At 44.6% G+C, this 25,241-nt stretch overlaps 1 protein-coding gene across 1 annotated transcript in view; it reads right to left on the bottom strand.

The window, feature by feature from the left end:
• The window catches only part of asap1a (ArfGAP with SH3 domain, ankyrin repeat and PH domain 1a), a 72,666-nt gene that overhangs the window by 44,697 nt on the left and 2,728 nt on the right, over positions 1-25,241 (bottom strand). The gene's annotated exons all lie outside the window — the stretch shown is intronic.

Here is a 25,241-nt window from a genome sequence, read left to right on the forward strand (position 1 = left end):
TACGTTGATACAGTATATAGATAAATACACTGGGATGCCTACATGCTACATCCCACTCTAAATCCATATGGAGTCCATGCTTCCATTTTTCTGGGAAAAGCTTTGTCTGTGCAACGTTTTGCCCATTCATCCAGAAGAGCATTTGTAAGGTCAGACACTGATATTTCATAAATTGCATAAATTGCATATATTTCATAAATTCTAATTTATCCCAAAAGTGTTCAATGAGGTTGAGGCGTGCTGAAGCGTTAAGATTTCCCTTCCCTGGGACCTAAAGGCCAACCCCGGAAAAACGATGTCGTAGCATTATCCCTCCTCCACCAAACGTTACTGTGGGCACAATGCAGTCAGGCAGGCAACGCTCACCTGGCGCTCGCCAAACCCAGCCTGCCAGATAGCGAAGCAGGATTCGTTACTCCACAACTGACTTGCTGCAACGGAGGCATACTATTACAGTACAACGCTGTAATTCAGTGAGCTCTTCGGAACGACCCAAAGACAGACTGCATAGCATGGCTATGTGCTTGATTTTATACACCAGTGGCAATGTGACTGACTTCAATGATTAAGAGGTGTGTCCCAATACTTTTGTTCAAACAGTTCATCTGTGGTATCTGCTTCCTAGCCAGTTCCCTCAGCCAGTAAACAAGCTATGTTACTGATCCCAAAGTCTGCTGCAATCACAGCATAATAGTAGGGCCACGTCCATATCACGTGGCCCTTGTCACAATCTAAAGTTGCTAGGAGCTAGAGTGCTTCTCTGTCTTTCGGTCTCTCTCTCTCTCCACTGCACTCAGATGCCACGTACATGCACAAAACGTGCCCAAAAATAATCAGAAGCCCTCAACAGAGCCCTTCAGAATCGATTAGGAGAGAAAGACAGAGTAGCTTCAAGCCACGCTCTCCGCTCCCCGAGACTAAATAATCCCTTAGCGTCACCTCTCACAACAAAGCTCTAAAAATACAGGGAAGTCTTCCTCAGTCTCCCGCTAACCTGCTCTCACTATGTCTAAAAGACTGAGCGGTGGCAAGGCCAAAGTCTGCTGTACGAGCCTTAGCCCCCGACCGGACTCAGATCCTGCATCCTGACGAGAGAGAGAAAGGAAAAGAAAGGAAATGCGAATCATAAATAGCCCTGCGTATGCTGGCGGCCGAACAGCCACGGAAGCCGCGACAGGAAGCGGGCCATCAGCAGGCATGATGCATCGGCTTGAGAGGCATGTGGCTGGCAAAGATAGTCCAGCCGAGAGATGACCTGGTACATGTTTAGTGATGGCTGGTGTGTCAGTGAACCACATCCTAAAGAGATAGAGAGAGAGAGAGTGTGAAGGGGAGCACTGCAGATGCAGTGCTGTAATGAAAGGGCTGTGGATTCTGTGCCACAGCTGTAATCCTCTCGCTCTGCGGTCATGTGTGCGGGGTAGAGAGGGGCCGAGGTCATCTCCACAGGCCTTCATTAAGATTTCTCACCTCTCAGTGCTCACAGCAGCCTGATGTGACAGGCTCACTTCACCCGCCTGTGACTCCAGGTTAAAACGCACAACTGCAGGAACACATGGCACAACTGATGATTAAAAAAGAAATGGAGCTAAAATGGTGGAGTGAGCGGGGGTGAGAGAGAGTGAACGGCTCTATTAACAATCCTTAATAAAACACCATCAATCCAAATGCACTCCAAATGCATACCATTGGCGAAAAGAGGCTGTATCATAGGGCTGGGCAATATGGTAAAAATACTATATCCTGATATTTTTTGCTATACACGATATTTATCACGATATATGTGAAAAAACTACTATTCAGATATTTTTATTAATGAAACCTGCAGCTGATCAGTGTTTATTAAGCACTAACAGTCTCCTCCATATGCTTAGAAAAACATACTATTATCACAATAACAAAATTTATTACGATACAATAAAATATCCTCATATTGCCCAGCTCTACTATATCATATCATATACTTTTATATCCAATGTAGATATCATTAATATGTTATCACTTGTAGCTTTGGTAAGAATGCCATAATACCACTGTCCACCAGATCTATTTTTTTGAAAGGGAAATTCTAGGCAAACATTGCTAACAAATACTGGACTTATCGACTTATCGAATACTGGACTGTCATCAATCGCATTTTGGTCCATACATGCCCTCAATTTTCTCTCAATCCACTCAAAACGCACCCAGATTTCTGCCCTGTGCCTTTCTAGTTCGCTAGTTCAAAATAAGCTCAGGATTTGAGCCTCAGTTAGCTGAAGCATGGTCGGTGCTGTGGTGTTTAGCCTGCTAGCTAACTCATCTAAGCCTAGATAGCCAGCTAAGAGTCTGTTAGTCCAGTCACCGGTCGCTCGACTTGGCTTGCCCAGAAACAAGGCTGTCTGATACTCGGTGCAGCTGTAGCCGAGCCAGCTAAGCAAAGGCTCCAGCTTAGTGAATAGGCCACAAAATCAACATTATGAGAAACAATCTTTAAATTCAGCGTTCTGTCCTTTCAACAGTGGTCTCTCCATCGGTGTCGTTCTCGACTAGACGTTTATAAGTGTTTTTTCTGTCAGCCAGACTTGAATTTGTTCTGTTATGCGGCAAACTAAGCTAATCAGCTTCTTTCTCCTGATTCAGAGCAGTTTAACATCTGCGGTTCTTGTCAGACTCTGACGGACTAACAAATTATTGAATGACTGAAAAAATATCAATTGTTCACTTAATTTGTCACACTGTGAGCAAACCGATCAGATTTTTGGCCACGTTGTGATACCCTCCTGTGATACCCTGAATGTTTAAATGAGGTTTATCCATGTGTTTTTACTAAATCATTTTAATAATGTTTACACAGATTTCCAATCAATCTTTGAACAAAATAATTAAAGGATTATGGCATGTATTTACTGAGACGAGATTGGTGACAGTCTAAATCCAGTGCATGTTAGCCTAGAATCTCCAGTTGTGGATTTAAGAGCCACACTTCAGACACCAGTAATCAGTAATTGACGGATTAACCGCATCTGATAACCTGTATGAATGATCTTATTGCAATTTTTCATTCATCAAACTATTCCTTTAATTCCTTCCATTGCCCATCATCTCTAGCCAGGCACTGGAACCTGCACTCAGAACAGTCTGCAGGGTAGACGGCCGACTGGCCTAAGTGCAACCGGGTACTTTAGAGCTAAATGACGTGTAATCCGACCCCGCTCAGTTTATCAGCCCACTCAATTTACGGTAAAGCCCGACAGCAAGCTGAATAGTAAAAGTTGTTTTGGCTTGAGACAGCAGCTATGAAAGTGCAGACTGATTTAAAAGCTCTGATTTAAAAGCCTTTTCACCCAAATCATTATTACAGCATTGAACCTTCCATTTAGCAGTGCATCGGAAACAGCAACAGCAACCCCTAGTTATGACTGCATTATTCATCAAGCGAGCACTCCCAGCATTTGCATGTAGAGAGCTCAGCAGACAAGCTCAAACGCTTCTTATGAACGCTGCTCTGATGAATCACAGGCATTCATGTGGAGAATCGCATCCAGTGTGCAGTCAGTTTGTTCACATACTGCTGAGTTTTTAAATAGGTCACATCAACACTCCAAACAAGCTGCCACTTTACGTTAGGGCTCGGGGTGGAGCCATTCACAAAATGCAGAATTCTCTTTGATACGGCAGAGTGGAGTCTGCCTCCTGTTAATCTAGCGGTCAACATAATAAAAGCACAGTATGTCAGACTGTTAGAATGTTAGGCCTGAGCTAACATGCTAGTTACGATACAATATTAACAAAATGATATGCTGTATCGTTACTTCCCCGGTCAAGGCATCTGGGACTTGCAAACAAGGACTTCCGCCTGGTTCCGCTTGGCTGTGTTTCACCTGAGACTGGGGGTATTTTAGGAGCGCTGCCAATCGGTGCCGAGAATTGTATCGTTTGGGACCTCGAGGTTTCACGAGAGGTTCCCCGTACTGTAGAAGTGTGTTGAGACCAGCTTCTGCTCAAGGTTCTTGTTCAGGAGCGGGTCTCCCTGCCAATCCAGTCATCAGTGAGGCTTGCTCGCTCACGGCCAGGATTTACTGGCAACCCACGTCTCAGCTAGGCGACCCACGCTCATGGCAGCGCGCTGCTGTTCCAGGTTTGGTCGGCCTAGCCGTTTTTGTTCAGTAGCTGGTCCCCCAGCTCAACCCCCAGTCCCAGGTTCATTTTTGGTTCTGCCTCTTGTTTGCCACGTTCAGGTTTTTGTTGATCACTGTTGTTCATGGTTTGCTGTTTTGCCTCACTTGCCCCCTTTTGTTTATCCCCTCGTATTAATAAATCTGCTTGCTTTGGCTCCAACTCTGCGAGTGTTCGTCCCCTCTATGTCTGACCTAGCAACCATGACATTATCACGGGCAACAGCACATTTTTATCAGATGTCATAATTAATACAATGTCTGTAGATGAAGAAGATGTAACTGTAAAAAAGATATATACTGCACCAGACAGATGTTTGGATTTCGCTGATATTTTAAGCAGGTATTTAAATAAAAAAACATTATGAAGAAAATGCAGTATTGGCAATTCCTAAAAGCTACAGTGGATGTCAGAACAGATACAAACGTCTACCCCTGCAGGTAGACAGGCATCTTTTACAGCAGCTCTTCACTCTGTGCACAGGGAAAAAAAGAGATCCAGCTCCTCTGTGAGGAGAACACGTCTACCAGAGGACCAGAACCTGCTGAAGCATCCGCCCACTGTTTACTCTTCAGAAGTCAGGAAGGCGGCACAAAAACACTCAAGCTCTAAGCACCAGATCCCATGACACTTTTACTCGCAAGCCGCCCGCATTATTAGCAGGCTGAAGCCGTGAGCTGTCTTGACTCTGACAGGTCTAGCCGTCACACACCCCGGATTTCATTAATGATACTCCCAAACAGCCCGCCAGCCCTGCAACTACGCTACTGCTGCTGTCTTCCCTCCAAGACTATTTTTTGCCTAGCCTTAACCTGCCACTAACATATTTACACTGCTACGATCCTTACGTGATCCACTCATACATCCGGAGTTAAGCATTATTCATGGATACGATTGTAGGCCAAGGTTTGGACACCTTTGGCCAAATTCTACATTGTGAATTGTGTCATTAAGAAATGACTATTCTGGATAGCTGTGAAAGTCAAGATGAGGTCTGGAAGGCTATGAAAGGTCTCTGAGAAAACTGCTCATATGCTGGTAAGACCAGGCAAACCAAACAAGTCTAGTCAAGTCAAGTCAAATTAATTACAACTGTTGTCATCACAAAGCAGCTTTACATAACTAGTAATTAGTAAAAGACAGAAAACAAGAAATAACGTAAGAAAACATTAAGGATCCAAGACCCCCAGCGAGCAAGCCAACAGCAACAGTAGCAAGGAAAAACTCCCTATCAGAGCTGGAGGAAGAAACCTTGGGAGGAACCAAGACTCACAAGGGGGACCCATCCTCCTCTGGTCAGAATATAAACATATAAAACAAATAAAAACAAATAAACATTATTGATTAAAATTACCAAACAATCTATACTGTTGAACTGCTCTGATCATAATCATAATATACTAATCATGGTGTAGATAGCTAATAGTGGTGATATTAATAGTGGCAGATTGTTAAGAGGTTAGGTTTTAACATGGTCATTAGACAGGTAGCAGTGGTAGGAGGGTGTGCCGCTGGTCTGGTATGGGTGGTGGTGGGTGGGGGGCCTGCTGGTCGGACTGGTAGGTGGCAGCACCTACCGTATATAAACACTGTTCATATAACTATCAAGACAACAATATTTTATCGTATCGTAATAAATTTTGCTTTTTTTTTTGCATATTAACAGTGTAATTAGACTGGTTTAATTAGATGAAGAGCAGATGTTAAGTATAAATCACTCTATTCAGTACAGGAGAGGATCTGAATAGTAGTTTTTAAGGATCTGTCGCTACTGATGTTTTTAGTCTGGGATTACATGTATCGTGATAAATATTGTGTCTTAAATATTGTGATATTGTATTTTTCCCATATCGCCCAGCCCTACTGGAAGGTATAGCTGATTCAAGAGGACAGTGCACTGTTCCGCTGGGCAGCGTTGCTTTTACAAACATCTTTATAGACCTGTTACAAAATTAAACATCTGAAGCCTGTGGCAGAACATCTAGAGAAGCCAGGTGAGTGTTATAGAAAATAGAACCCTTTGGCCACAGTCTGCAAAGGTATCTTTGGAGAAAAGAACAGGAACTGTATTCCATAAAAAAGAACACCTTGCCAATTATGAAGCATGGGCATGGATCTATTATGCTTTGGGGATGTATTGCTGCCAGAAGCACTGGCAATCTAGCACAGGTTGGAGGGTAGAATTGCTTCCACAAAATACCAGCCAATGCTGGCCTGCAAACGTTAGTCCATCCAGGCTGAAGCTGAATCCTGAGAACTGGACAACTGGACAATCCAAATTTTATCTCAATGGGCAACCTGAAGAGACTTGAAGAGCTTCTGGAGCGGCTCTCGTGGTCCCCTGACCTAAACGTCATCGAAAAACTGTTGACAATCTGTGCATGCAAGACAAGCTGAGAATAGCTCAGGATAAGAGAAGAGTTTAATGAAGAGTGAGGAAACATATAAACTACATGGACTGAAAGACATTTAGCAGGTTTTTCGTGGGTGTGGTGGTGGTGGTGGTAAAGGTTATTTCAGATGCAGCTGTTCTGAGTTCAGTTTGCACATGTTCAGTATCAATGCTAGGTTGAGAGCCAGGAGCAGCTCAGCTCTATGAGGTAGAGTTTTACTAATAAAGTCACCAGTTCATGCAAATGAAAAGAAATTGTGAAAACCATCAAATTATGGCCACATTATGCATACGGCAACTTAAACAACCAAAACTAAGCGAAGACTCTAATTCCAAACACTTGTGATGGGGCTTTATCTGGTGCACTGACCTCTGCTGAGAGGCTTTAGTGAAGCCCATCGCAGATCTCTCAGCACTATTCCTATTTCCAGCACACTCTTCCAAAACTAGCTGGAGAAGAGAGCGCTCTCTGCCGTCTGCCAAAAGAGGCTTTTACTAGAAAACGTTTGCTAAGACCTGAGCACATTTAGGTCAGCAGAGAACCGCACTGACCGGCGTCCAGATGAAACATGAAACTCTTACGGAATCACAAGTCTCTCTCTCTCTTTCTCTCTTTTTCTCTTTCTTCCTTTCCGTCTCTCCTTCGGCAAGAAATGGCACACTTTTAGTGGTCGGTGTGGAAAGTGGAGTGTATAATTCAGAAGAAAGTGCTGAGGCCGGAGTTTAGCGGCTGTTGTGAGTCATAGCTGCAGAAGCAGGCCCATCCACCACCCTTTGCAGCCTGAATCTGCCAAGAGGGAGACGGCGACGCTTTTCTGACACCATCTGCAAAATCGACCCAACTGAGAAGATCACAGCACAACAGGGAATGAACTTAACGCCTTTGTCGTTATCATCAACGCTGCTCGACCACAAGCCAAGGCCCAGCGAACAGCGAGAGTCCACAGCACAGGATGCAACAAGAAACAGGTCACTGTGTGAATTATGGTCTGTTTACTGAGTATCCACGGCAGCGGAGGTTTCTGATACTTCGCCCAGAATATTCGGTATTCCTTTAGTCCTCACGACTTTATGGTTCTGGCCATGCTCTGCCCGAGCCTAATTAATAAAACACAGGCACACACATACACACACTTGCACAGCAAGCTAAAGAGTCAGGTGGGGATTCCCCCCGGAATGCTGAGGAAATGCTGCATCCTGGGCTAGAAATTTCAGGACGGATGTGAAAGGCTTGCCGGTTTCCACAAACAGAAGATTGTGTTTGCAACCAGTTTGAGTCGCTTCATGCTTATCTTTAAAACTCTTTCTGATCTGGTGGGGGTGGTAGTGGGGGGGGTGGGGGGGGGGGGGGGGGGCACACACCCCAGGCACAATTCACCAAAATTCCCTTTCCTCAGTGTAGGCCTTATGTTTTGCTGACAGCCAAGAAGATATGGAGGCAGCATTCCTTAAGTTAACCAACAACCCCCTCTAAAACCCACAGAATTCTGTAGGCCGTTAGGTCCACTTCTGCAGAGTCAGCAGTGGCTTTTGACATCACGCACTCTTCAGCACATGACATGGACCAGTCGCTAGTACTGAATCAACAAACACTGACTCCCTGAACGAGTACAAAACAGCACTAAACGTCCTCAGAAACCACTGAGAGAAACCTCCTCTTCTGCAGAAGGAAGCAGCGAATACCCTGTAAGACCCACCTCTTCTTAAAATGGCTGGTGTCCTGAAGAGGCCAACTTCAGAGCAGGGTGGAGACAGGACAAGCCGCAGCAGCCAGGATAAAACAGGAAATCTGTCCCCAAAAGAATGCCCTAACCAGTCTTTGGCCTTTTCCTGAGAAACCATCAATTACATAAGCTGCGTTTCCCTTCTACAACACAGCCCCATATCTGGCTTTTTCCAAAGTGGACTTGACTTGACTAAGCAAACCCACAGAACAGTGTGTGTGTGTTTTAACCAATGATCTAATGCTTTTATTACAACATTTTCCAGGCAGTTTGTGTCTCTGTATATTTAAGACTGATATATGGAAATGCCCCTTGTTTTGATAGGCTGCCCTGTATTGTACATTATTCAAAAGGCAGCCTGGAATCAGCGCAACATTAAAATGTAAACAACAAGGTCAATGTAGTGTTATTATGCCATTTTTGCAGCTTAGTTTTATATATGTGGTGTGTAAACCATATAGTTGGGTCCATCCTACACGATCATATCAGAACATTATGACCACCTACCTAATAGTGGGAATTAAGACCTTTGGCTCAGACGACACGACAAGGTGTTCATTATAGAGGTTAACTGATCCACAGTGGAATGTGGACAGTGGAAGTCGTTGTTTCTCCTCTGGCGTCGGTGGCCCATGGTCCGCCAGCTCTAGAGCATCCCACAAATTTAGCAGTTTCCGAAATGTTACCACTCTTCGCCCACTGTCCCAGCCATATCAGAATATTGTGACTACCCCAGATTTGGAATGAATTCGACCCGGGACGTCACAGATGCCACGTGAAAGGTTTGCTGCACGTATAAATAAGCGGGCACACCAGTCAGGTGTTGTAACAGGGTGCAAAATGATTGTCATTAGCAAAGGATGCCATTTGACTGGCATTATAAAGGTGGTAGCATCTCAGAAACCTCTAACCTTGTGGGATGTTCTAGAGCAGCCAATGTGTACTGAGAATGGACTTCTCACACATTGAGTGCCTCTCAAAAGCAACAGTGGTGCCACAATAACCATTGAGGACTAGTTAACCAGACAGCTTGAATTTAGGCTACCCACCCTATCTATAATATCTCCTGTGGTCCATGGGACACGATCAGATGCTTCACAGTGGCTGATCAGGCTTGGACAAGATTGACATCTGTAAGGATTCAAATGTTAAACCAGGTAGATTAAGCTGACAGCACTGAGTGCTGTGCAGCACTGAGTTGTTCTGATATAGAATTTCCTCAAAAATTACATTCCCACCAGTACCAAACAGAACCAGGGTTGCTTTGTGTTTTTTTTGGAATACTGGTGGAGTGTTTACACCTATCTAGACTGGCTAAACTACAGAAACCCTTCAACTGCTCCACACCAAACACATTAGGTATATCACACACTCATTACAATCACAATCATTACCACTGATCCATGTTATGCAGTAAAAGTGTCATCTCTGTCCACAAAATTATAACATGCCCTGCTCTGAGTGGGTGACGTTCACAGATTGATCCTCTCCATGTCCATAAAGAGTGCTATTCTAGCTGGTCAAGGACGTTTGCTTAGTCATGGTGATAAAAAAACTGAGCCGGCACGTTGAGAAGCTCTCTGCCCTTAACTGAAAAACCTTCAAATAAGATTCCTTCTTAACAGCGAGTCCTAGATAAAGGTCAAAAAAATCTGTAAAACATTCAGCGAGTTCACTGTTTATGATCTACACTCACTTCTACAGCAACTCTCTGAGGCGACCCTGAATCTTGACTTATGAGTAGTAGAGCAATAATGGCAGTCTACAGTTATTACAAAGGTTCTCAACAGACCTTTAACTCACGTTACAGCTCTGTGGAGACAGCAGACAGCACATCACCATCAGCACTCTACTACCAACGAGCAATCATCCTGAACCTGGTGAGACCCTCCTGTCAGCTCCCTCTCCATCTGACTGACTGCTAACTCCACTCCGCAATTCATGGTTCTTAGTATATCATTCTCGCAACATCAGGGAATGTGCAACTGACGCAGAAACCAGCTGCACGGTCCGTCTTCAAAAGTCCAGCCACGCCATTACGTTTGCCAAGAACCTTTCACTGGCTTCCTGCAGCTGCCCAGCTCAGATCTAAAACCGTGATGCTGGCCTACAGGGCCGAAACTAGACCAGCTCCTCCCTACCCAGTCCCTACATGGAGTGCTTCAAGCTTGAAGTACAGCTTGGCTTCACCCACCGTCCTTCAAGACACAATAAAGACAAGCATAAAGCCAGTGGCTGGGGTCTGACAATGCACGATCAGCCATGCGCTCACCGGGTGGGCAGATGGTGCCCTCTCTCCCCTTATCACTCATAAAGCGATGTTGGCCAGCACAGGCGTCTGTTGGCCAGCATTACAGGCTGCCCAGTAATTTCGAAAAGAGGCGTGGCTAGTTTCACATTTGTTCGAGGAGTTCTGACCCTAATAGTGGTAAGAGCATTACTAGTGCTAGGGGGAGTTACGAGTGGGTAGGTTTTTGGGCAGTCCCAAATTAGGAGAAAAAGAGAAAAATCAGCCAAAGCATAAAGCATATTTCTCCCAGTGGTGGATTGGACTTCTCCTACCTGTCTTTAAACGCACTCTGGACGTTCAGGGTCGCCTTGTCCAAAAATCTGAAACCACTGGTATCAATGAAGATGCACACTACAACATTTAGTGCTCAGCCCTTTACTAACACACCTTCAAATGAAACCCAGAAGGAGGCCACAAAAAGCCACAGCAGACGAGGCTAAATCTAAAATAAGGTAAGAAAAGTGGCCAATCAGTCTTCAAGATAAACCAGCAAGCCGTTTTGGTCAATTTAGCTAGCGTTACTACTCACACTCTTATAGCTTTGACCTCGAAAAGAGCCAATGGGAATGCAGGGCTGAATGATAGCAAAGGTGAGAAATGCATTAAATGCCATTGAAAACTGGACTCTCTGGATTCAATCTATATGACGTTCCTCAGAGCAGCACCTTCTATGCTGTGCTCTGCACTGCCGCTGCACATCCAGTGTGCGGTGGCCTTAATCTGGCACTTCTTGAAAGGTTTGTTAAAGCTTGTGATTGAAAAGTCTTACCTCTGCATCACGTATTGTATGTATCTGGGTATCAGGTATTGTGCACCGTGGGATCATGGGTGGGTAGTCATCAGCACTCTTGTATATGATAGCATCTCAACTCAAGGGCATCATTATACCGTAGCCTGTTCACACTGGACGAATATATCTTTTCTGAATGGACTACAAAGCACTTTTGTGAGCCGCTCTGGCTTAGAAAGTCTGTAAAACGTAAATGTGCTGAATGTACACGTAGCCTAGTGTTCTTCAACCACCCTCCTGGAGAGCTACTATGAGTTTCAACTCCGGCCCAAATCTAGCACAGTCCTTTCAGCCCATCAAGTGGTGCATCTCAAATGCATTAGATTGCATCAGACTGGGTTAGATTGCATTCAGCGACGAGTGCTAGTGAGGTCAGGATGTTGTGAGGACCCCACCTCATCCCCAACTCCTCAACACACACCAAGACCACCATCCATCATTCCAGAGAACACTCTCACACATGCTGGGGGCTTAATACCCCTCCAGCCCATGCCTGGCATTAGACATGGTGTCAATAGGTTCATGTTAGTATACTCAAGAGAGTCCCTATTCTATTGGCAGTACTGTTCTACAAGGACTACATGAGTTGTGTGTATTTGTGTGTGCATCTGCACATCTGTGTCAGCAATAGGTGCAACTTAAAGTAGCTGAATGCATTTATTAGATGGGATGAGTAGTATTGGTGTCCCAATACTTTTGTCCATATTTTGTATGTGCGCTACAGCACTAGACCCAGGACAGCAAAGACTCAGGGGAGCAAATCACAACATGGCATGCAGGCCAGCACTCTGTGCCAATGACATGTGAGAATGAGGTGTGAACGAGGCAACGCTCACACACACATGCACACACACACACACCTTCGCACCTTCTGCTCCACTCTCAGGCACTTAACCTTTGAGTGTTCATACGGTGCTGCAGTATGACTTAACTTGTTTATGGCTGATGTAACCCTGTGCTTTAACCCCTTCTGTACCTTCAAAACCTGCATAATCGACAAATACAAGCAAATCCATACAGTTTTAAGGTCAAATCTGAATTGAGTCATTCTAAACACCCACAGCAATGCTCCACTCCAGGTCTGGTGGCAAGTAAAGCAATAATAACCTAACACTTCGTTCAGCTCTCCATGGTCCTCATCCCTGTTGCAACTACTCATACTTTGAGAATACAGTCACATCGTGCTTGCTTAATTTGCTGTTGTGCCACATAAGCATGGACATAACCTCAACACTGCTCTCGCCCTAGAAGACTGGTGTAAAGTCAGAGATGCATTACAATATTAAAAGCATATCAGTATCTGGACACAGCTGTGGTGAGAAGTTTACATGAACTCATCAGGGCATGGACATCATTACAGCATCAGACCTTCAACCTGTTCTTTTTCTGGGGTCACAATATTCATTTCATAGAAAACAACAAGAATCTGGTGCACACGGATGATTCCAGAAATCAACACAGGGCCAAAGTTATGCCTACAGCCCAACTAATAATTGGTTAAATGGCCAGAGCGTCTGGCAGATTTCTGGTTGGATATTTGAGCACTCTTCTTAGTAGAATCGTTAGATTTTAATAAAAATGATTGGTTTTGTGGCGCAAATCTGTCTTTTAAGCACATATTTTCTATAGGGTTATGGCCATTCCAAGAGCTTAACGTTAGCCTGCTTCATCAATTCCACAACAGCGTCTGATGTGTGTTTGGGGTCATTGTCCTGTTGGAGAAACCAACTGCATCCAAGTTTTAAAAAATTAAGAGGTTGTCCTCCTTCATTTTTCCACCCACAGACTCCAGCTTCAGAGAGGTCAGCTTAAAGGGGTCCATTTCTGAGCAGTGATGACAGCCCCTCAGTCCAGCTCATGGTGGGTCTGTTATTCCTGGGTTCTTGGGCTATTCATTTGGTTATTCCTGAAAATCCAAACCCATTTCTTCTCAGCTGAGGGTGACCTCTGGGTCTTCTTCCAGCTCTGGGCAAAGTGACAACACCTCCCAATAACAATATTTTGAACTGATGACCTTGGAAGCTGCATGCCTGTCATGCCTGCTCCTGTTCTGTCATTTCTGTCTCTATTTTGTGTTGCCGTGTGCTCCCATGTGCTCTGTTTGTGTCCTGTCAGTTGTAGCCCCTCCCGTTCATTAGTGTTCCCACCTGTGCCTCCTCTGTAGCCACGCCTCCATTGTTAGTCCCAGGTGTTCCTCGTGAGTCCCTTTTTAGTCTTTGTACAAGTACCATTTTGTATCAGCCTTCATTTGTCTGGGCTTGTGCATGTGTGCATGTTCATATCGGTGTGTGTTCATGTTGGTTTTACGGTTTGTTGACTTGGCCTGTTTGGTGTGATTCTTGTTTTATTTATATCTTAGTGTATGTTTGGTTTCTGTTTGGTGTGTTTTAATTTCCTTTATTAATACATTTCCTGTATATCCGCCTCCATCTCCAAGCTCGACAAACTGTGACATGATAATCCTTCCTAGATCTGCACTGAACTCCTTGGACATTCCCACTGCACTGTGTGTTGGTCATCCCAACACTGTGCTGGATGCAGTCAAACAAACCCTTTTTATGTGTGCACAGAGAAGCTGTGGTTATAAATTATGTGGAGTCCCACAGGGTTCTATTTTAGGACCTCTGAAAGTGATGTAAATTATGAAAGTAATGAAGTACAGGCTTACATCCAGAGGGTAACATATTCAAGGGGTTAAGATGCCTTGGCTCTGGCAAGTTTACAGACTTCAGCACCACCGAAAGTGGATGTGTGTATATTTTTGACCCTGCCTGTAAAAATCTGACCTTGTGTTAATTTGAGAAAACCTGCCAATAACATTTTTTTTTAAGATGTATGTTGTCACTCATTCTGCCCCAGAAAAAGAACTATTTAAAGAAATCACTGAAAGTACAATATTGTATGTGAAACTGTCCAATCACACCTGTGATTGCTTATAAAAACACACTCATTGGATGTGTTTATTAAACTCCAGAATATTTAGATGATGCTGGACTACTCCACTAACACATCTGCATTCTCCAGCAACCCCCTAATTTATAATAAGCTGATAAATAGTGTCTCTTTATCATGTTAATCCAGGTAGACTTAGTTCTAAAGTAGGCAGATATTTAGCTTTCAATTCTATGAAGTCAAAGCTTGAACAAGAACAAGACGTAGACAGAATAAAAAGCCTAATGAACTTCTTCATGAAAAGTCCTGTTCTTTTTCCGTCTTCTCACAGAGCCTGGAGACCAAGAGGCCATGATACCCAGAGTGTCCAGTGACCCCGGCGTGGGGACAGTAGACACGGCCCACTGCCTCACACTTGGCCGAAACATGGGCTTGTGTAAGCATGCAGCTGAGCTGACCCGTGACTGCTCTCGAGTGACAAGAGCTCAGCAATCGACCGCAGCAAACACATACATCCGCCAGGTCTGAGCCCAGCTCGGCTTGGCTCTGCTGGTATTCTGCTGATGAAGAGCAAGAAACCCGTTCCCCCCCCGCAAAGGGAAAGTGTGCGGCGGCTTGAATGACAATGACACAGCGGTCGGGCGAAACCTTGCACGTCTGCGACACACTCGATCCGGGGGAAAACCTGCTGTGTGCAGTTTTGGAGAGGAATTACATAAGTACAGTACTGCGCAAAGGTCTTGGAGGCCATTAACAATACACATACTGTATACACCCTGAGGATCCATACATCACGGACGCTTGCAGATGACACTCTCCGAGATAAAGGTGCTACAAATGGTTACATAAAGAAGCATGTTTGTGAAACAGATGTGAGAGTGTGCAGAACCTTTACATCAAGTGATGATTCTTAGGCCTTCAAAAGGTTCTTCACATTCTTCACTATTAAAAAAACAGAATGTACACTATATGGACAAAAGTATTGGGACACCTTTCGCTTTTGTTGGAGTAACAGCTCCAGAGAGTCCTATTCTATTGGCTGTACATCTCAACAGGGATCATCTGTGTCAGCAATGGGTGAAACTTAAAGTAGCTGAATGTATTCATTAGAAGGGGTGTCCACAAACGGTGGCATTAAGACCTAGGCGAATCTGAGATGGGACAAATCTGTAAGGTCGGATGACTGGGTCGGGGAATCTCCAAAACAGCAAGGCTTGTGGGGCGCCACAGGTCAACAGTGGTGAGAACCTACAACAGAGTCAAACCATGAACTGGTGACAGGGTGCCCAAGGATCGTAGATTCACAAGGGCACCAAAGACTAACTCCCATTTCCACACTTGTCCTCAAGACAGCCTAGCCTTTGCAGTTAGCATGAAATCCTTAATCTGACTAATCACTGCTTCATTAAGTGTCACTTCATTAAAGCAACATCAGGTCTGCTGTGTGTGAAACAGAACAAACTCATGGCGGGGCTAAAGCTGCATTCATCTCAAGCACTCACTGTTTTTCAAAATATCACTAACCCTAAAACACCCATTTTTACTTCTCGTTTTGATTATATCAAGGTTTATTTGCATTTCATCTAATGTTACACAGTGGTTTTACAGGCAAAAACCTAACTGCCCAGAAAAACAGCTCTGAATCATTGTCTTGGCCGGCTTCAGACTCTCGCCTGGTACTGTATATACACACACTACTACACACTACACTGTACGCCTAAGAAACTCACATCTGTTTGACAGCCTCTCTCGTACAGCATTTGCGGTAGGTCAAAACCACAAAAGATAAATAACGCTGATCCAGTAAATGTTCTTACTTCTTCCTAATGGATTGTTTAAGGTCAACCAGCTGCACACAGATGCCTCAGAGGTTGAACATTCGGCCCGATTAAAAATAACTGCAAAACAACAACAGTAAAACCCTGTCTGGTGGTAAACAGCGGGTAGGCTGATTACAACTCGGTCCACTGTCGCGCTCTCGACTACATAAAAGAACAATGCTTTGGGAGCAGATCCGTGCTTTTCCAGCATCCGAAATGCTCTCTAATACAGGCAGACAAGCTCTCGAGCGTAAAACCCAATCTCCACTGTGCCAGAAATTTCAAGGCAAATAGATGTAGGCACAAATCCTCTTGATTTCCCATCTGGCCACAAATCAATGGCTGGAGATCAGGCCCGCCATAAAATAGGTCACCATAGCCATTCATCATCGTTTCCGCAGTACAGTGGGGAAGAGCGGCGTCCTGCATGACCTAACACGCGGAAACGGAGCAAAAATAAAACTTACTGGATGTCTAGAACAGCAGGGACAAACCCCTGGCCTCTTTCAAGAAGCCTTCAAAATCGGAGCCACCAATCACATCTTCTAAAACACTTATTCATGTAAACAATACCAGCTTTGCCTCTGTGTCTGCCTCTCCATGCGTCATGTGCGTAACATACATGACCTTCCAAACATTTCTAGCTCATATATGGTTTCATCAGCCATTCAAATCCTCCAGCTCTTCAGGTAGCTGGTCAAGTGGAGGAACACCAAATGGTTCGTACTAGTAGAGGCGAAATCCTTCTCATTCCCAAAGACTCCTTTGGTATCCTTCCCACTCAAGAGACGACAGGACTGAGGTAAATTTACCTTGATTGCAGCTCTGCAGCTAACCTGGGGCATGAAGTCGTCCAAGGAAAGGCACCCACTGGTTTCAAGAAGTTATTACCGCAATTAAGGCTGAGAGCGAGGCATGCATTGCTTTCTGTTAATGAGTAGTGATTGTAATCAATCACGCTGCAGCCTATTGGCTTAAAGCGTCCAAAACCATAGTCTGTTAGTGCTTAATGGCACAGCCCTCTATTAGCACAAAGTGGCTCTGTCCATACTCAAACTCTTCACTGCTTAAGCTCGCGCATATCCACTGGCCAGCTGAGGGGAGCGGACATCTGTTCCTGGGCGCTGGGGATCAGAATCACCAGGCACTGTGCGTGAATGCCTGCCTCTCTGCTGCCAAGCGAAATCCATTTGCCCCCTGAAGTCAGCCACGGAGAGACCCGTTTGACTTTGACTTCATGAGATCGGGTGCTGCTCTTTTTGCTGAATGCAATCAAATCTTCACAGCAATGCTCCAAAATCTAGTAGAAAGCTTTCTTCCCTGGACAATATACACAGTTACTCCAACAAAAGCAGGATAAACTCCTTTTTTAATACCCTTGACTTCATAACAAACAATAAATGAGCAAGTGTCCCAATACTTTTGTCCGCATAGTGTATAGTAGGGACAGTAGTATGCAGGTCTGTGGCTTGGGAGTTGTAACTAGGCTTGCCAACAGCTACTGTACTTTACTAAATCTAAACCTAAAATTCATCAACCATACCTCCGCAGGTTTCTCTGCAGTATACCACAGATTAGTCAGCACTCTGGTCACCGCAGTATTTGGCCCTGGGGAGCTATCTCAGAACGCCCAGAGCCACCGTGCTCCTCAGATAGAGGATTATCAGCTCTGGCAGTGTTCCCTCAGCACTAGTGCTCAAACGGAGAGTCTTCTCCAGCTCCAAAACGCTGGTCCGAGACCGCCTGAGCACACGAAAAATTCACATAACTAAGGTGGGGTTGTGATCATCCATCATCCTCATAAACTGAATGCAATCAAATCCTCATAGCAGTGCTCAGAAATCTAGTAGAATGCCTTTCCTGGACAGTAGAGACAGTTACTCCAACAGAAGCACCCGAGAATCATGTCTGTGCTTAGCGGACAGCAGAAAGAGCTCGGAGGATTGGAACTGGGTAGGACATTTAAAAGCAGATTCCCGATCCAATCACAATGCCAGGACCGGCCTTAATCCAGAGTCACCGGATCATATCAGGAGATTCCTGTTTGACTGCGAAATTGCAGAAATTCAGTTTCACGGCTTCACAACATAGTCCTGGTGGTCTTCATAGCCCTCTGGCTGATGCTATGTATTGGCCATGGTGACCTCAGGCCTACTTCTGGTGGGAATGCTTTACCATGGAGCTCATGGACATCACAGACTTGGGTCAGTGACTGCTTGTAGTCTGGAGCCCATGGACATCACCAAATGCCTCTACCACCTTCAGTTGCTGCTAGTTTGTGGGGCTTTCTGTCCTTGGTTGTGTCTTCAGTGAGTGAAAAGTGTGCTCATTTGGCTTGAGGTCTGGTGACGGACTCTGACCTTCCATTTCTTCGCCTTAAAATTTTTCGCACAGGTCCAACTTGTCTTCTTGGCTGGAGGGGTGGTGCACTGTTCTACTGTGCAGCGACATCTGCACAACAGCGACACTCCTCCACAAAATTCATGTGTGTCTTCTGCACAAACACACGGAAATGTATGCAAATGATGATCATCTGCAGAATTAATTCAATACACAATTAATTAAAACAGCGTTACAGCAGCGGTAATATAATTCACATCTAATTACTCAATTACTAACCCAACCCGCTTCTAATGTTACTCTTCTGCACAGACATCCTGGCACCATTCTGGACCAGACTATATCACCATCTCTTCCCCATTCAATAATATCAATTAGCGGCCCACGGCTACTTTACACACGGACCACTAACCTACACATACTGAACCAGGATTATAACGCGGCATCGCTGAGAGGGGAGAGCCGAGGGTTTCTGGGAGCGCCCATGCCGGCAGCCTTTCAGCACTCGTCCATACATCGGCCGTGCCATCTGTTCCTCGTATTCAGACGGGAGGGAGGGAAACGTGAGCAGTGCCATGGAAACTATTATCAGGCATGGAATGCAGGATTAGGTCTGGGGTGGTGTAGGGGGGCCGTGGGGAGAGATGGATGGCACAGAGAAACAACACAGAAAACCGAGGCAGGGACGTAGGGGCGCGGCCAGGTAGGGCAGGCGACGAGGCTGGGCAGGACGTGGGAGAAGCTGGAGAGAGTGAGGGAGAGCTCTGCATTGGAGAGGAACGCCGAGAGCCAAACAAGGCTGACTCATTCGAGCACGAGCACGGCGGCTCCGCGAGCAGATGCGTTTTACATATTTGCACATACCGCTGTGGCAGGCTGTGCGTGACAAACCAGAGCAAATGCCGGGACGTGATTTTAGAGGCTGTTCACAAAATGGGCTGCATTATTAGGTCATGCAAAACAAACAAACAAACAAACAAACAAAAACACCACATCTCGGCCTATTTGAGAGCACGCCTCAGTGAATAAAACACGAGTCCTTTCGGGTCCTCCCCGCTGCTGCAGAAAGCAATGACACCTGCTGAAGAGGATAAGCACCTGACAGATTGAACACAGGAGAAACCAAATACCACCATATGGAACGCGATATCCCCCGAGGAGCTCGAAAACCCTTTTACAAACCACTAAAGAGGCACTACCCTTCACAACCAGCACAGTAACACAGGGGAAAAGAGGCATTCGCGGACCTGTGCTCTTACGTAAACGACTGCTTATTCATGGATGCCCAAACTAAACTATGTTGGCCTCCACACCAGTCTAATCAATCAGATCTAAAACAACAGGGAGTGACAAAACGACAGCGTTACGGCAGGTTTATTGATTGATTGACTTTTTTGACAAAAGTATTTGGACATCTTATCATTCACTGTTTCTAAGGGCATTAAAAAGTGTTGGAGCAACTCTGTCGCTGCTGTCCAGGGAAGAAGGCTTTTCACTAGATGTTGGAACATTGCTGTGAGGATTTGATTGCATTCAGCGACAAGAGCGTTAGGCCTAGAAGTCAGGATGTTGGATAATCACCACCCCACTGTAGTCATTTGAATTTGTGTGTGTTAGGCAGCTGCTTAGAGCAGCATCACCTGGCCTTTCTTAATGATGACTGTAAACAAGCCTTAGCCCTAAGGAAGTTAAGGTCTGAGAACTTGGAATTTGTTATATGGACAAAAGTATTGGGACGCCTGTTCATTCATTATTCAAAAAGAGTTTTTCCTGCTTTCATTGAAGTCTCTGCTGTCCAAGGAAGGCTGGACATGCTCACCACCCACACCAATTCCTCAACGCATCGCAAAAGTATTGGACGGTATACCATCATCATTTCTGGAGAGGCTTTATATTCCTCTAGCCCACGTCTAGATTTAGGCATGGTGTTTATTTGCTCCAGAGAGTCCTATTCTCTTGGCAGCACTTCTCTACAGGAGCTAGACGGGCTGTGTGTGGATCTGTGGTAGCAATGAGTGCAACTTAAAGTAACTGAATGCACTCATTAGAAGGGGTATCCACAAACATTTGGACATATAGTGTAATTCACCGGGCTAAAAAAAAAAAGTGGAGCACTGGCCACTGGTGAAATATACCACATATCATTGTATATGCCCCACAAGTGAGTCACGCTTGAAGGGCATTCAGAATTTAGGACACAGCGAGAAAGCTGTCAGGGAGGAGCATGCAGTGTGAAGGACTGGAGCAATGATTACTCCAGTGCGAGAGGTCATTAAGGATAATATGGCATGGCCATTGTGTTTCCTTTCTTCACAGCATCCGTTTCCAGTGCTGGATTCTCTCCAGTGTCCAGCAGCTCCTTTGACAGGAGGCCAAGCGGAGGGATAAAGGCTGCCAAAAGGAGGGGACAGGCGCCGCGGATGAGTCAGACTGGTGGAGTGACTCCTACATCACCAGACATCATTAACTAAAGCCACGGGTCGGGATGCTCCTCACTCGGCCCGGCCAGGACTCTCCGCTCACCTCTTTAACGCCCCATTTAACACCACTTTCAGCCCGTCACCTCTCGTTTCCTCCGCTTCTGCAAAGCTCCTGCAGCAATCTTCAGACTTTACTGTTACTGTATGACACAGTATCTATAAAACAAAAGTCCTCCATGTTTACAAAACCATGTTATGCAGTGTCCGAAAACATATAAGCAAGACTATTTGCGACTTGCTGGGGTTTTTAAAGCAAGTGTGTGATGATTTCGGCATGCAGTTCACACTAGGGTGAACATGTCAGGCCGGTTTTCTGGACATTGATTAAGCCTGGCCTTGTACTGAACTGCAGTGTTACAGATGAATCACCACTGGAAATGGGTTTAGTCTTTTAATCTGAAAAAATATCTATAACATTTAACATATTTTTATTAAAACAAAACATGTCCAGCTTTTCAAACTAAATAAACTGGGATGTAAGCTTTTTACATTTACATACAAGACAGTACCACATTACAAATATATTAAATGCAGTCTATTCAATAATATGATGTCATTTAAACCAAATGACCCCCTCCCCCCCAATGTTTATGCTGATAGTCTAGAGCCTATCAACTGCTAAATAAGACAACCCACTCAGTTAACTGTGGGCTGCCTAGGCCAGAAAACTGCACGCAACACACCGTTCAGATATGGCGAGGTCTTCTACGCCACACCTGAGTTCTGTTTACGTTTACTGAAGGAATCAACATTCAAAATTCGCCACTTTTCACTGCTCTGAAATATGAATTTTACACACTAATTAGAAAGCAGGTTGGTTAATCTTAGCCAGATTATGCTGCCCTACTTGCACGTGTTTCTGTATTGTAGCAATTTCTATTTCTTCATAGCTATAAAACTTTTCAAATGTGCAGTTACTCAACCAGTAAATGCTGTTCTTTCAATCTTATTATATCTTAATTGGGATAATCCATAAGCCGTCCATCTAGTGTTTAAGACAGAGTTGGTATTGATATCGGTACTCGGTATCGGCAGATGCTTGAAAATCTGGTATTGGTGGTATCGGTGCATCCCTACATAAACATCCCCCATATGCTTATTAGCCTAGTAATAATGTGCACAGGGGTTTCATGCTTATGATTTAGTGACTTTATATAGATAATAATAAAATACAAACACAACATCAACAACCTTTTCACATCACCCTCACCCTTTCCTCAGATGCAGCTTCGTGACCTTGTCGAGCCGTACACACAAACCCACTGCAGCAGCCTCGCTAAACGGCGAAATCCATTGAAACGAGACCCTCCCTCCAACACTTTTCAGATGAGGGATGAAGGCCAGACACTGTGCGCCATTGATTTGCACTGCATTATTTACTGTGTTGTTCTTTGCTTAGTTTTTCATTATTATTTTTGTCCTCCCCGATGGCTTCATCATCATGATTACAATCCAGTGTGATTGTAATCAGCATTGTTATTATCGCCGTTATTACTGTTGTTCTAGAAGGCCTAGATGGTCTGAGCCCTGAGCTGCTGATTGGCCCGTATTATCTCAATGAGAGCTCAGTGATTCTTTGTAGAGTATCTGGACAGTGAATGGATCTGCTGTGGGCTGTGGAGCCCCGCAGGAGGAAGCCCCTCTACCCTACTACGCAGTTTTCGTCCTTTCAGGTCAGGTGTGCACTGGCCCATGTGTAAGTAGGTTAATCCCTTCTCTCCATCTGTCCCTCCCTCTCTCTCTCCACCTCTCACTCTCTCTCTCTCTCTCTATCCGTATGCTTGTGGAACCACTGCTCAGGAGAATAACCTCTTCCCGTTACACAAGCCATCAGGCTATTCTTAGAACATCACAAATCTCAACTCCTCAGAGGATGAGCGGGGCCGGCATGACTTTCCATGCGGGATTTCTGCTCTTTGAAAAGCCAGGTAAGGAGCAAAACCAGAAACCTCCTGGTCTTTTCTGACGTCTCCTAGAGCTGCAGACGCTTTGAACGAAGGGAGTTAAAGCACATTCATATCCTCAGACGCTGATTAGATGATGTATTTTGGCCATACAGTTTTTTTGGATGATTTATTGTCTCAGAAGTAATTGTGATAAATTATAAGGATGCACCGATCTGACTTTATCTGTTCCAATGTTATACGTAACGTTGCGCCTTGGCCGATACCTGAGACCGATCTGGATTTACTTACATATGAATAATTTCTCACTGAAATTAATAACTGTGCTGGACTTGGGCTCAGAACTTTTACTCTCCTTATATGAAAGACCAGCTGTGGCAGTGAGGTCATTACCTCCCCTCGCTCTCGGCTGTCCTCCTTTACAGGCGCATGTCTCTAACTGAACAGTTCAGCTCTGGTCTCTCTCTATCGCTGGAAAATGGCAGAAACAGCAAAGCGGGGGCTTTTAAAAACAGTGACGGGGATTTAAATATGGAATTTACTGACATTTACTAAAAAACATGATTTTTGACTCTTCTGGGACTCTGCCTCATGGATCAGTCTAATCTTTGTCAGTATCGGATCAGTGCATCCCTAATTAATGATATTATGCTGATTTTAAGACCAACCTAAATGTCTCAATGAATCAATAAGACAGGCTCCTTCAAAATCCTCTCTAACCATGTTCTAATCGTCTGCAGCTGATGTGGTGGTGGTGGGGGCAGGTCCTTACTTTGACTAACGACATGATAATAGCATAGTAATGCTATTACACCCTTTTAAAGAGCAATGAACTGTTCATTTTAAGACTATTTAGACACTGGAATTGGAATATCAAAAATACTGAATATCCTTAATAAATAATAACAGTTTATAAACAAAGTCGACATACCAGCTCATTCACGGCAGTGGACTCGCCTCACTACGTAAACACAAAGGGCAATATTAAACTCGCGATGATCAAGGTCATGTCCATGTATCATACGATAAGTTGATAATATTGGTGACGATTTTAATAATTGTTCTCCTAATTTTCTCACATCAAGCCGTATGAAGCCAGCCAACCCTTCTTTGCAAACTGCTGCTAACACAACGGCATTTGGACAGCTGAACACGCTTGGAGGAGAACACTAACAGCCAGCGATGGACAGCACTGTAAAAGCATAGCTTACATGACATAATAATATTTTCAGTAATTATTATAAATATTATTTATACTGCCATTGAAATTCTTGAAAAAAAATTATATGTAAAACATATTAAATCAAATAAAGAGCAGCATCAATAATAAGAGGCAACTACAGCACAGACCTGCCAAATAAAAATAAACTGCCCAACTGCAGTTGTATGCCAACGTTTGGGCATCCTTGGTTTTCCAGGTGTAAAAAACTTCACATCCTCTACAAATAAGATAATTCTGCAAAATGTGATGCTCCATTACTTTTAATAGCCTAAGGTACAAAGGGTTATGGCATGGTTTACATGGTTATTTGGTACTGTTTATATGGTAAATGCAAATAGGAAAATACCCTATTTAAGGTTATCTCTTTTTTATGTCATCTCAACAGCTTTATCCAAACCTCTGCATGCGGCTGCACATTAAATGTAGCTCAGCTTTGGCCCTCAACTCACATATATCCGTGCAACCTGTGCAATGGCCCACAAGTCGATCTGTCATCAAGTCATGTTGGATGTCCACATTTTGCTTCTGGAGATTCAAGGCTCCCCTTTTAAACTGAGAAGCAGGCAGAAACAGGTGTGCAGAAAACACTGCAGGAAGCACAATTCCACATCCGATTTTCTAGTTAACGCAATTTGCTTAGGACATGGCCCAGCAGGCCGCGTCCAGCTTTTTCAGAGCTGCATTTCAGAGCGCGCTTTTCACCACTTCCCAAGAGCACGTTCATGAATAAACATAACACACAGACAACTAGGTCACGGCAACCATTAGCCCATCTGCCTTCATTTACGTTCCACTGCATTTGCCGTTACTCACTAATTAACCGAGGAGGATCTCATTACAGGAGCACTTGTGTGTCCCAGCGAAAGAGAGAGAAGCACTCAAATGACTGAGGCTTTTAACAACGGTAATGACAGATGGCAACAAGAGAACAGGTAGACGCCATCAAAACCTTCCCTCACGGCCTACAGCTGACAGTAGCTGAGGACCTGTGTGTGTACGGGGGGCGATATGGCATTAATGTGACAGTCCAATCCTCGTTTCTTCTAACCTCTGATGGCCAGTGGTTCTTTTTAGTCATATTTGGATACACCACTGTTGTAAATGCAACAATTTATCACTATACCGATCAACACCATCAGACCACAGCCCAGCCCTATTCATGAGACCTCCTCAGTCTCCTACCGGGTTTCACTATCAGTCGGCCAGGGCTAAAGGCGGCAGCAGCTGCG

This window comes from Salminus brasiliensis, chromosome 9 (genome assembly GCF_030463535.1).
Source record: "Salminus brasiliensis chromosome 9, fSalBra1.hap2, whole genome shotgun sequence".
NCBI classification, from domain to species: domain Eukaryota; kingdom Metazoa; phylum Chordata; class Actinopteri; order Characiformes; family Bryconidae; genus Salminus; species Salminus brasiliensis.